Source organism: Diabrotica virgifera, chromosome 7 (assembly GCF_917563875.1).
Source record: "Diabrotica virgifera virgifera chromosome 7, PGI_DIABVI_V3a".
Lineage (NCBI taxonomy): Eukaryota > Metazoa > Arthropoda > Insecta > Coleoptera > Chrysomelidae > Diabrotica > Diabrotica virgifera.
In genome coordinates, this window is record NC_065449.1 from 216,489,488 (window position 1) to 216,502,932 (window position 13,445).

Sequence of the window (13,445 nt, forward strand, 5' to 3'; positions counted from 1 at the left end):
AAACCAATAAAGGCGGTAAAAATGAGGGTCGCACACAATATTCCAGCTACAAAACAACTAGTCCAGGAACCGAAGCTTTTCACCTCGCAATTTTTACAGAATGGATCGATTTGCTTAAAAATTTGAGAATAAGTAGTGGATATTCCAAGGATCAAAATCTATATATAATTCCGAAAGGACCTTGGGTAATGTTTGGGTAAAGGTTTTACCCAACCATTTTGAAGTGATATGAGCTGGCTACTGACTGACAGTGGTTGATTGTACGTTGGATTTTAAATGTTTCATCTGTCCGGTGTTGACATCTGACAGCTGACATTACAAATGAATGACATTTTTAAATAATTAGTTTTAAAAATAATAATTGAAAAAATTGATGAACAAAAATTGTACCTTAGATGTCTGTACAATACAATAATAATAATTTAATTGTCTAAAATTATCTACCAAACTGAGGGCCTGGTGGCTCAAGACATAATATATGCAATGTGTCATGACAAAGGGAAGAAGATATTTTGTTTATAATAAAAAAGAAGATATGAATAAAATTCAATTTTTTAATTCTGAATGATATTGTTTATTCAAAATTTTCTTTCATCCCTAATATGAAGTATTTAGATCTTAATTGATTCTTGTTAACAACTTTTGTAGTTGAGCATAAAAGTTTTCGAGATGAAATTGCCCTGTTGTATGAATATTATAATAGTATAATATTTTGCATATTATGTAGAATTATGCAGGTTTTGGTAAAATTAATGACCAAGATCATTTGAATGATGAAATAAGTATATTTAGTCTATAACATACTACTCCTAAAGTTGGTTTTTATGAGAAGGTAGATTTCGATGGAAATTAAGTTTTTTCACAAAATATACTTTTAATAAACACATTTTGTTGTTAAGTGAAATGTGGTAATAACTGTCAATGCTTCAATGTACATACAGACTAAGCCACCAGTCTCATGATTTCCTGAGTTTAAGTTTAATAAGTAACTTATCTATGTTGTTAAAAGTTACAAAAGGTTTTTTTGTGACAGAAATTGTATGAGGCCACTACTCCACTGTTTCCCACAGATATTTAAATAAAGGTTTATAATTGCAATTCAAATTAATCTGAGTGTTAACACAAAAATCAGGATTAGATTTCATTTCTTTGGAGATCTCAAGGTCTTCTAACAGGATTAGTCTATAGTTTTTAGATGGGATGTTATGTAAAATTTGGCTATCTTTGGTAGGAGAGAAGGAATGATTGGTAGTTTTAACGTGATAGCCAAAATTTGACTTTTCTGGAGTTCTTACATGTTCCTTGATTCTCTGAGAAAGGGTCCTCATCGTTCTACCTACGTAGGTAGTACTACATTCACCACAGGATAGTTTGTAAATTCCACTTTTGTTTAATTTATCGATTTTATCTTTGGTTTTACTGAATAATGATTTGATGGTATTTTTGGTCTTAAATGACATTTTGAGGTTATCAACTTGGTGTGATAATACATTTGATATTTTATCTGAAATTGGTCCTAAATAAGAAATAGATCTGTAAATGTGGTTTGTATTATTGTTTGTACTTGAGTTAAAGGCTTGGTTTATTCTTATTTTAAGTAATTTATTTTTAATAATGTTGTCTATTAAAGAAGGGGAATAACCATTGTTAACTGCTAGCTGTTTTAGTATGGAAACTTCTTTATTGTAGTTGTCATTGGACAAAGGGATGTTTAATAGTCTATGTATGTAACAATGAAAAGCTGACATTTTGTGTTGATATGGATGGTTGGATGAATTTGGGATGATGTGGTCGGTTTGTGTGGGTTTTCTAAATATTGAGAATTCAATATTAGACGGGGTTTTTTGAATAGTAAGGTCTAGAAAATTGATACTGTTGTTATTTTCAATCTCTAGAGTGAATTTGATGGCTGGGTGTAGATTATTAATCAAAGATAGTATGTGGTTGGGTGTGTTGGTAGGACCTTCTATGAACGCTAAAATGTCATCCACATACCTGTGCCAAAGTATAATTTCGGAACGAGTGTGTACAAACTTTGTTTCTAGAGAGTCTAGAAAAAGATCAGCTAACAAAGGGGATCATCACATCTTTGTTACAATTTTGCCTATCCCAAGACTTCTTCATTTTTAACAACAAACTATACAGACAACCAGAAGGGTTAGCCATGGGAAATCCACTCTCCCCGTTGTTAGCTGATCTTTTTCTAGACTCTCTAGAAACAAAGTTTGTACACACTCGTCCCGAAATTATACTTTGGCACAGGTATGTGGATGACATTTTAGCGTTCATAGAAGGTCCTACCAACACACCAAACCACATACTATCTTTGATTAATAATCTACACCCAGCCATCAAATTCACTCTAGAGATTGAAAATAACAACAGTATCAATTTTCTAGACCTTACTATTCAAAAAACCCCGTCTAAACTTGAATTCTCAATATTTAGAAAACCCACACAAACCGACCACATCATCCCAAATTCATCCAACCATCCATATCAACACAAAATGTCAGCTTTTCATTGTTACATACATAGACTATTAAACATCCCTTTGTCCAATGACAACTACAATAAAGAAGTTTCTATACTAAAACAGCTAGCAGTTAACAATGGTTATTCCCCTTCTTTAATAGACAACATTATTAAAAATAAATTACTTAAAATAAGAATAAACCAAGCCTTTAACTCAAGTACAAACAATAATACAAACCACATTTACAGATCTATTTCTTATTTAGGACCAATTTCAGATAAAATATCAAATGTATTATCACACCAAGTTGATAACCTCAAAATGTAATTTAAGACCAAAAATACCATCAAATCATTATTCAGTAAAACCAAAGATAAAATCGATAAATTAAACAAAAGTGGAATTTACAAACTATCCTGTGGTGAATGTAGTACTACCTACGTAGGTAGAACGATGAGGACCCTTTCTCAGAGAATCAAGGAACATGTAAGAACTCCAGAAAAGTCAAATTTTGGCTATCACGTTAAAACTACCAATCATTCCTTCTCTCCTACCAAAGATAGCCAAATTTTACATAACATCCCATTTAAAAGCTATAGACTAATGAATCTGTTAGAAGACCTTGAGATCTCCAAAGAAATGAAATCTAATCCTGATTTTTGTGTTAACACTCAGATTAATTTGAATTGCAATTATAAACCTTTATTTAGATCTTGAATCTTTATTTAAATATCTGTGGGAAACAGTGGAGTAGTGGCCTCATACAATTTCTGTCACAAAAAAACTTTTTGTAACTTTTAACAACATAGATAAGTTATTTATTAAACTTAAACTCAGGAAATCATGAGACTGGTGGCTTAGTCTGTATGTACATTGAAGCATTGACAGTTATTACCACATTTCACTTAACAACAAAATGTGTTTATTAAAAGTATATTTTGTGAAAAAACTTAATTTCCATCGAAATCTACCTTCTCATAAAAACCAACTTTAGGAGTAGTATGTTATAGACTAAATATACTTATTTCATCATTCAAATGATCTTGGTCATTAATTTTACCAAAACCTGCATAATTCTACATAATATGCAAAATATTATACTATTATAATATTCATACAACAGGGCAATTTCATCTCGAAAACTTTTATGCTCAACTACAAAAGTTGTTAACAAGAAACAATTAAGATCTAAATACTTCATATTAGGGATGAAAGAAAATTTTGAATAAACAATATCATTCAGAATTAACAAATTGAATTTTATTCATATCTTCTTTTTTATTATAAACAAAATATCTTCTTCCCTTTGTCATGACACATTGTATATATTATGTCTTGAGCCACCAGGCCCTCAGTTTGGTAGATAATTTTAGACAATTAAATTATTATTATTGTATTGTACAGACATCTAAGGTACAATTTTTGTTCATCAATTTTTTCAATTATTCTTTTTAAAACTAATTATTTAAAAATTTCATTCATTTGTAATGTCAGCTGTCAGATGTCAACACCAGACAGATGAAACATTTAAAATCCAACGTACAATCAACCACTGTCAGTCAGTAGCCAGCTAATATCACTTCAAAATGGTTGGGTAAAACCTTTGCCATGAAAAAAATTTTATATGTATGTATCGTCCCAGTGGTTGTTTTTATTGTTTTACCATAGAAAAACTAAAAATTAAAACTAGCTTTCATCAGCCGGAGTTGTACAGTGGACCTGAATTACAAATTTCTTAATGCGATGCAAGAAAATACAATCCTAAGTAGCCGGTACTTTTTATATATTGACGTAAGTTGAAAAACTTTGTACTTAGAACATCTTTTTACTTATTGTTTTAACTTTTTATTGTAGCATTAGCTCTGAAGATGACTTTTATGTCGAAAGCGCTTAGCTAAGGAAATTAAAATACATTTACACACTTTAATATATTTCTTTCACTTCTTTCATTTTTATTTTTTATTCTAGAAAGTTTGGCGAAAGAGAAATTTGTAGTCTTGAGATGATCTATAAGGCTATTACTAATAAATCCTTCTTCTAAAATCCTCAGTCGCACAAAGAGGTGACTTTGAATGGGTTGGTAAAGGTGGTTTTTGCATGTTATTACAAGATTTAATTGTCAATAGCTCACTCAATTTTTGCCGTGAAAAAATTTTTGCAAACCAAGTTCTTGGGCATTAAACAAGCTACAATTTCATAATATATACAATTAAACATTTTTTCGTATCTTTGATGCTAATCGTTCAATTCCGAAGAAAAGGGCATTTTTTAGCAAATAGTATGGTATAGTTAGACCCAAACCCAGACATCCAAAGTGAAAGTTATCCTCCAACACCAAATTGTTCTATATGGTCCACATGATGTTCAGAAAAAAGTCACACCATTTTGAGCGTCGGGTTTGGGGGGGGGAGAAATCTGCAAATTCGTAGTTTTTTACGTTTTTCGTCAATATTTCTAAAACTAAGCGGTTTAGCATGAACAACCCTCTACACAAAATTGTTCTACATTAAATTTGAAATAAAAAAGGTCCTATGCATAACCCTTCTAAAATGAACGGTTCCAAAGTTACGGAGGTAGTATAGTATAATTGGTCTAAAAAAAGGCCTAACCCAGACATCCAAAGTAAAATTTTTTCTTTAACACCAAATTGTTCTATATGGTCCACATATTGTTCAGTAAAAAGTTACACCATTTTGAGCGTCCGGTTTGGGGGGGGGGGAGGTGGGGGAAAAATCGGTAAATTAGTAGTTTTTTAAGTTTTTCGTCAATATTTCTAAAACTATGCTTTAGCGCAAGGAATGTTCTATAGAAAAATGTTCTACATAAAATAAAAACAAAAAAGGTTGATATATAATTGTTATAAAATCAGCGGTTCCAGAGTTACGGAGGGTGAAAATTGGAGGTTTTCGATACTTTTTATATTTACCGATTTCTCCCCCCTCTCCCCCCAAGCCCGACGCTCAAAATGGTGTGACTTTTTTCTGAACATTATGTGGACCATATAGAATAATTTGGTGTGGGAGGATAACTTTCACTTTGGATGTCTGGATTTTTGGTATAGTTATATCATAAATATTGCCCAAAAAATATAAAAAGTATCGAAAACCTCGACTTTCACCCTCCGTAACTCTGGAACCGTTGATTTTATGACAATTATGTATAGAACATTTTTTGTTTTAAATTTCATGTAGAATATTTTTGTATATAACACTGTTTACGCTAAAGCATAGTTTTAGAAATATTGACGAAAAGCCTAAAAAAACTACTAATTTACAGGCTTCTCTCCCATCTCCCTCCCAAACCGGACGCTCAAAATTGTGTAACTTTTTACTGAACAATATGTGGACCATATAGAACATTTTGGTGTTGGAGGAAAACTTTTACTTTGGATGTTTGGGTTACGCCTTTTTTTGGACCAGTTATACTATACTACCTCCGTAACTTTGGAACCATTCATTTTAGAAAGATTATGCGTAGGGCCTTTTTTATTTCAAATTGAATGTAGAACAATTTTGTATAGAAGCTTGTTCATGCTAAACCGCATAGTTTTTGAAATATTGGCGAAAAACTTAAAAAACTACGAATTTACCGATTTCTCCCCCCTCTCACCCCCAAACCCGACGCTCAAAATGGTGTGACTTTTTTCTGGACATTATGTGGACCATATAGAATAATTTGGTGTTGAAGGATAACTTTCACTTTGGATGTCTGGGTTATGCCATCTTTTGGATCAGCTATACTATACTAAAACTACAAAATTCGTTATTCGTTTTTAACTCCATTTTATTAAAAACTAATCATTCTAAGACGGTCAAACTTCTAGAACCTATTAATAAAACATAAATAAAGAAGACCAAATAAAGTCGATGACTAATTTTAATTAGGGTGGTGATTAGGGGATTGTTTCCGATCACTTGTTCGCTGAAAAAAAATAGGGACTGACATTGTTTTCATTATAACTCACTTAATTTTTTGAGCTAAAAACTTTTTTATTTCTGGAGATATATATTTTTAAATACTAAGTAGTTTCAACAAGTTATCCTCTAAAAATGTATAGTTTTCCCGTCTTTTGACTTGGAAACTACAATATTTAATATTTGACAAAGTAGAGCTAACATATGAAGTATCGCTCGATTACTATTGGTCTTAAAGAATATTAAAAAAACGATTTTGTTTATTTTTCAAAAGGTACATTTTTGTTAAGCAAAGTTGTTTTGATAAAACAAAAATTTTTTGAATTATTAGCAGAAAACTGATAAAAACATTGATTTTTCTATATAAAACTAACACTTTCGATAGCGAATAAATCGAAAACTATTAATTTTATCAAAAAAACATATAGAATGTTTTTTGTTTAGAATGAATTTGTTTACTAACTTTTGCCGTAAAATATAATAAAAAATTTCCACCCCCGAGATGGGGTGGCAACAACCCCAAGGTAAAAGCGCCTTTCGGCATAATATAGAGTTTGATCCTTGAACTATCCACTACTTATTCTTAAATTTTTAAGCAAATTGCATCCATTCTGTAAAAATTGCGAGGTTTTGTCCTTTTTTAAGCTTCATTACTTGGACTAAACTGATACAAATATTACGTGGCGCAAAACTGTATTTTAATTTTGATGGAAATAGTTATTTTTCTACAACCACTATTCAAAGTGCACTTTTCTGCACGGTTTTATGTTAGCAAACTTGATATTTTCTCACAGTATAAGATATTTGACATTAGTGTGCAGAAAAGTGACGTTTCTGTGCCGCAAAGTGACGTTTCTGTGCCGCAAAGTTCTTTTCTGCACAGTTGACTACCTCATTCTGAGTAACGTTATATTCTGTTTACATCCGTGGACTACCGCATTCTGAGTAACGTTATATTCTGTTTACATCCGTGGTTAAACTTTAGACAAATATATAACCTATAAGACAATTATTATATTTAACTATAGCATAGAAACTAAATTATGGATGTTACAACTGTTTTATTTTACAATTTTATTCTTATTAAACATTTTATAATTATCAAATAACCAATAAGGATTTAGCAACCTGTGCAAGAGACGTCGAATGAAGTAGGTTTTGTGTAAATCCGTGACTGCATAAATATAATGTCAATAATGTGTAATAATTGTTTAAATTTAAACAAATTAAGGCAGTGCATTAATTTTTTAACTGATTTCTGTGCAATTTATTTAGGTATAAGGAATTTAAATTGATTAGTAGGTATTAATTAAATACAGTTTAAAATTTATCACATAGGTACCTATTATAATTAATCGTCGTTTGGAAATTGTGATTTTTATTTTTAGGAAAAACTGTGCTTGTAGAAAAAGTATAGTGTGAAACACGTGCAGAAAGGTAATTTCTCACTCGTTTGAATTGCGGCACTCGCTTGCGCTCGTACCGCAACTTTTCAAACTCGTGAGAAATTAGTACCTTTCTGCACTTGTTGCACAATATACTATTTCCTAACAAGTGCAGAAAGTCATACTTTTCCGCACGCGACTGCAGTTTGCCGAACGACGCGAAGCGGGAGTTCGGCAAGCAGTCGGGTGCGAAAAAGAGACTTTCTGCAAGAGTTAGGAACAATATTTTTTCGACGAGTCTTTAAAAAATTACCAAATCTTAATCAATTAATTCAATTAATATGAAAATACATACACAAATTAATTATTTGACAAGGTTGTCAAAACCAAACTTTCAATATAACTAGTTGGCATGACGACGATCTTGGTTTCCATGATGATGATTCAAAACGACTGTTATTTTCTACCTATTTGACTTTCGAATATTATGTCAAAATAATTTTATTTCATCGAATTGTCGCGTTAATTTCATTAAAACAGGAACACAATAAGATACATTTGAAATAAAATAGTAAATATTATATAAATATTAATTTATTGGATATATTATAATTATTTTAAAGCCATATTAAAATATCTACACGCGTGCGGAAAAGTAAATCGCGTGCGGAAAAGTAACACGCGTGCGGAAAAGTAAAACGCGTGTGGAAAAGTGAAACTTTCTAAACTAAAACGCGTGCGTGAAAGTAGACATTTTTGCACGCTCGGAGAAAAATAAAATTATTATACACTCGGAAAAATGAAATAATGCCCATGAACGATCACATCAATCACTTATTTCGTATTTGCTATCTTTCTCTATAACAAACGTTTGTTATTTATAGAAAAAGACAGCAAATATAAAATAAGTGATTGATGTGATCACTAATGGGTATTCTTTCATTTTTCCAATTGTAGTTTTATTTTGAAAGGTTTTTAAAATATTATTTGCTAAATTTGAAGTAAAACGTGACACAAAAGAGTACTTTTAATGAAGTTTGCTGTTTGAGGTATTTTTGTGGCGCGTTTTACATGAAATTTAGCACAATATGGAAAAATCTTTCAAATAAAATTAGAATTTTATTTTCCGTCAAAATGAAAAGACATTTTTGCGCTATGTAATAAGCTCTTTCGTAGCTGGATCATTGTGTGCGCCACTCATTTTTACCGCGTTTAGCGGTTTTTTCCTATTAAAAATAGTCCAATAAAATTTATTTTAGTACGACTAATTTGGCAATTACTGAATAGAGTAATATCATTTTATAATATCGGCTAATATCTACGTTATTACTTTTCTAGTATTAGCTTTTAATAAAACGTGTCTAATAAAAAATAAATGTACCTGTAGTAACACATGTATATCTTTATTGTTCTCAAAATGTCCGAGTAAACATTGCATATACATACATACAGATACAACACTAAAAGTAAACGGTTTAGATAAGAGACAATAAGAGTTAAGACCTTTACCTAATTTTTGTAATCACGCAAAGGTATTGATTTCAAAGAAAATTGCTGTCCGTTTTACGAATACACCTATTGATTTCATACAATATAGTGTTTATCTTTTAAAGTGATATAGTCGCTAAATTATACTTTAGTTGTTCTATTTAAAGGTACATCAAGTATAGGGAGAAACAAAAAGGAAGGTCATAAATAAAATTAATCAACGAGGAAAAAATTTTCCTGTAGTTGGCTGTATACCGTTACAAAAACATAAAATCCTTTATAAAAGGTATATTTGTTAAAATCCCTATACAGGGCTACATCAAAGACATAACTAGTTTTCAATCGGTTGACCGATCATCATCAGTGTATTCTCAGAATGTAACATGCTAACCACCAAAGTAAAAAATATTTGGGTATAAACCCTTTATAATTAATCCGTCATAGGAAAATATGAAAATGATGTGGTTTTGAACATGGATGTATAATATATCCAATGTTTCACGCTCGAGGTACCATCGAGCATAAAATCAAACACTGTGGGACCAAAAATAGTTCTATTGGACCTAACTTATCTTAGTATAAATGGGCACACAAAAAAATTCCAACGCTTTGAAGTTGCAAAATGAAAACCTATTTTTTCCATATAACGATAACTGTTAGAGATTTTATATTAAAAATGGACATCCCATATAGCACACAACGTCCAATGGACGTCCATGTAACTTACATTTAAAGTCAAAAAGTCCACGGACCAAAACTGGATGTAGTATGGTATAGTTAGACCCAAACTCAGACATCCAAAGTGAAGTTATCCTCCAACACCAAATTGTTCTATATGGTCCACATAATGTCCAGAAAAAAGTCACACCATTTTGAGCGTCGGGTTTAGGGGGGAGAGGGGGGAGAAATCTGCAAATTCGTAGTTTTTTAAGTTTTTCGTCAATATTTCTAAAACAAAGCGGTTTAGCATAAACAACCTTCTACACAAAATTGTTCTACATTAAATTTGAAATAAAAAAGGCCCTATGCATAACCCTTCTAAAATGAACGGTTTTAAAGTTACGGAGGTAGTATAGTATAATTGGTCCAAAAAAGGCCTAACACAGACATCCAAAGTAAAAGTTTTCCTTCAACACCAAATTATTCTATATGGTCCACATATTGTTCAGTAAAAAGTTACACAATTTTGAGCGTCCGGTTTGGGGGGGAGATGGGGGAGAAGTCGGCAAATTAGTAGTTTTTTTTACGTTTTTCGATATTTCTAGAACTATGCTTTAGCATAAGGAATATTCTATAGAAAAATGTTCTACATAAAATTTAAAACAAAAAAGGTTCTATATATAATTGTTATAAAATCAACGGTTCCAGAGTTACGGAGGGTGAAACGAGGAGGTTTTCGATACTTTTTATATTTACCGATTCCTCCCCTCTCCCCCCCCAAACCCGACGCTCAAAATGGTGTGACTTTTTTCTGAACATCATGTGGACTATATAGAACAATTTGGTGTTGGAGGATAACTTTCACTTTGGATGTCTGGGTTTTTGGTATAGTTATATCATAAATATTGCCCAAAAAATATAAAAACCTCGACTTTTCACCCTCCATAACTCTGGAACCGTTGATTTTATAACAATTATGTAGAACACATTTTTTGTTTTAAATTTCATGTAAAACATTTTTGTATGTAACATTGTTTACGCTAAAGCATAGTTTTAGAAATATTGACGAAAAACTTAAAAAAACTACTAATTTACCGGCTTCTCTCCCATCTCCCTCCCAAACCGGACGCTCAAAATGGTGTAACTTTTTACTGAACAATATGTGGACCATATAGAACATTTTGGTGTTGGAGGAAAACTTTTACTTTGGATGTTTGGGTTAGGCCTTTTTTTGGACCAGTTATACTATACTACCTCCGTAACTTTGGAACCATTCATTTTAGAAAGATTATCCATAGGGCCTTTTTTATTTCAAATTTAATGTAGAACAATTTTGTATAGAAGGTTGTTCATGCTAAACCGCATAGCTTTAGAAATATTGGCGAAAAACTTACAAAACTACGAATTTACCGATTTCTCCCCTCTCTCCCCCCCCCCAAACCCGACGCTCAAAATGGTGTGACTTTTTTCAGGACATTGTGTGGTGGACCATATTGGCTCCGTGCGTCTCCCCTCTACTTACAATCACGTGACACGCTGTCAGATTTTGTCAGGACGTTTTAACATTGAGTCTTATGGGATTATTTTGTTAAACTTGAATATTTTATTTTGTGGTGATAATAACCGAATACAATTGTTAGAATTCATTATTTATTAATTTATACTGTAACTAGCTGACCCGGCAAACTTCGTACTGCCTCAATAGATGAAAACAAACTTTTGTATACAATAAACTTAAAATAAACAAAAGGAATTCGTAATTAATAAACAAAAAATGCTCGATGTGAATGAGGTTTTATTATTATTTTTAATTAATTACACATGATGTTTGAAATAATAAAGTTTAGTTAGAAGTAACAAAATAAAGTTTGTAGTACAGCAGCTACAATCTTAAATTTGTTTATCTTATAATGAATATAACAGCTTTATTATATCTACATTCAAAACAACCCTCTATTTATTATTGGGTTCGGGGAGATTCCAAGTCTATAGGTGTTGATTAAATAAAATTGAATAAACGTAAATAAAAATAACTAAAACTGAATAAAATTAAATACAAATAAGTAAATAAAAATATATTAACTTAAATACAATTAAATAAAGCTAAAAAAAATTAAATAAACATAATAAATAAATTAAAAAATAATAATAAAATTAAATAAAAGAAAATATAGTCTAACAAAAATAAATAAAATTTAATAAAATGAAAAAAATAAAATAAACGAAAATAGATAAAATACCTAAATTAAATAAAATTAAATAATATTAAACAAAATGAATTAAAATTAAGTAAAATTTTATAATTTGCTGCTTGTTCTTTTCGTGTGCTCAGAATTTTTCTCCTTCTTACGGTTCCGTTTAGAGATATTTTTTGAAAATTTCGTAAAATTAAAATATTCATATTTTGCCCAATTTGAGTCCCAACGTTAAACTGTTCCACTTCTTTTCTATGAAAATTATCGCTAGTTCTTCTTCTGTCCTCAGAATATTGCTACAGCTTGAGATATTGTATTTCGGACACCGATTGCGCTAGAGAAAAAATTTTAGTACGGTTCTGCTCGGAATTCAGCAAGGAGTCTACCAACCTAATTTCATATTTTTCATGTCATTATTGTGAGAGTTACTGCGTCATGGGCAACCTCCTAATGACGTATGGGTATGAAATATAGACAGCAACCTACTCCCAGTCCAGTCGAATACACCTGCAAAATTTCATAAAAATCGATCAAGTCGTTTCGGAGGAGTATGGTAACAAACACTGCGACCGGAGAATTTTTGTATAGATGTAAAATATTTAAATGGCTATTAAAAAATAACGGTCTGAGATAGAAAATTGAAAATTTAGGATTGTATGTATCTTTTGCTTCTACATCTCATAAAAATAGTAAAAAACGGTTTTTCCAAAAATTAAAAAAATATATCAGGGGGACAACCCCCCTTATGACGTACGGGTATGAAACTCCATATGATCCTATTCCCAGTCCTCTAGAATATACATGTAAAATTTCATAAAAACTGTTTAGTCGTTCTCGAGTTATAAATGGTGTAACTAACATAACCTCGACTTCCTTTTATATATATATATATATATATATATATATATATATATATATATATATATATATATATATATATATATATATATATATATATATATATATATATATATATATATATAGATTTATAGTGCAAAAAAATATTTTCTTTTTCGTTAATAAAGATTTATTGACATAAACCGCGATAGTGAGGTTATGTATACAAAATCAAACTGATAATCAATATTGGAAATAGAAGAATTTATATCAGATTAAGGGCGTTTTTATTTTCTGTTTATATTAATACATAATATCATTAGCGGGACACGGCATTTTTTTTAAATGTCTCATTTAAACATACACAAAGCGTCCTGATAAAATTTCAAAAAACCGCCACCATGAGCAGGTCGGTCGATTTTGCTTTGACACTTTGTTAACGCTCAGAGCGAATAGAACAATTTGGTGTTGAAGGATAACTTTCACTTTG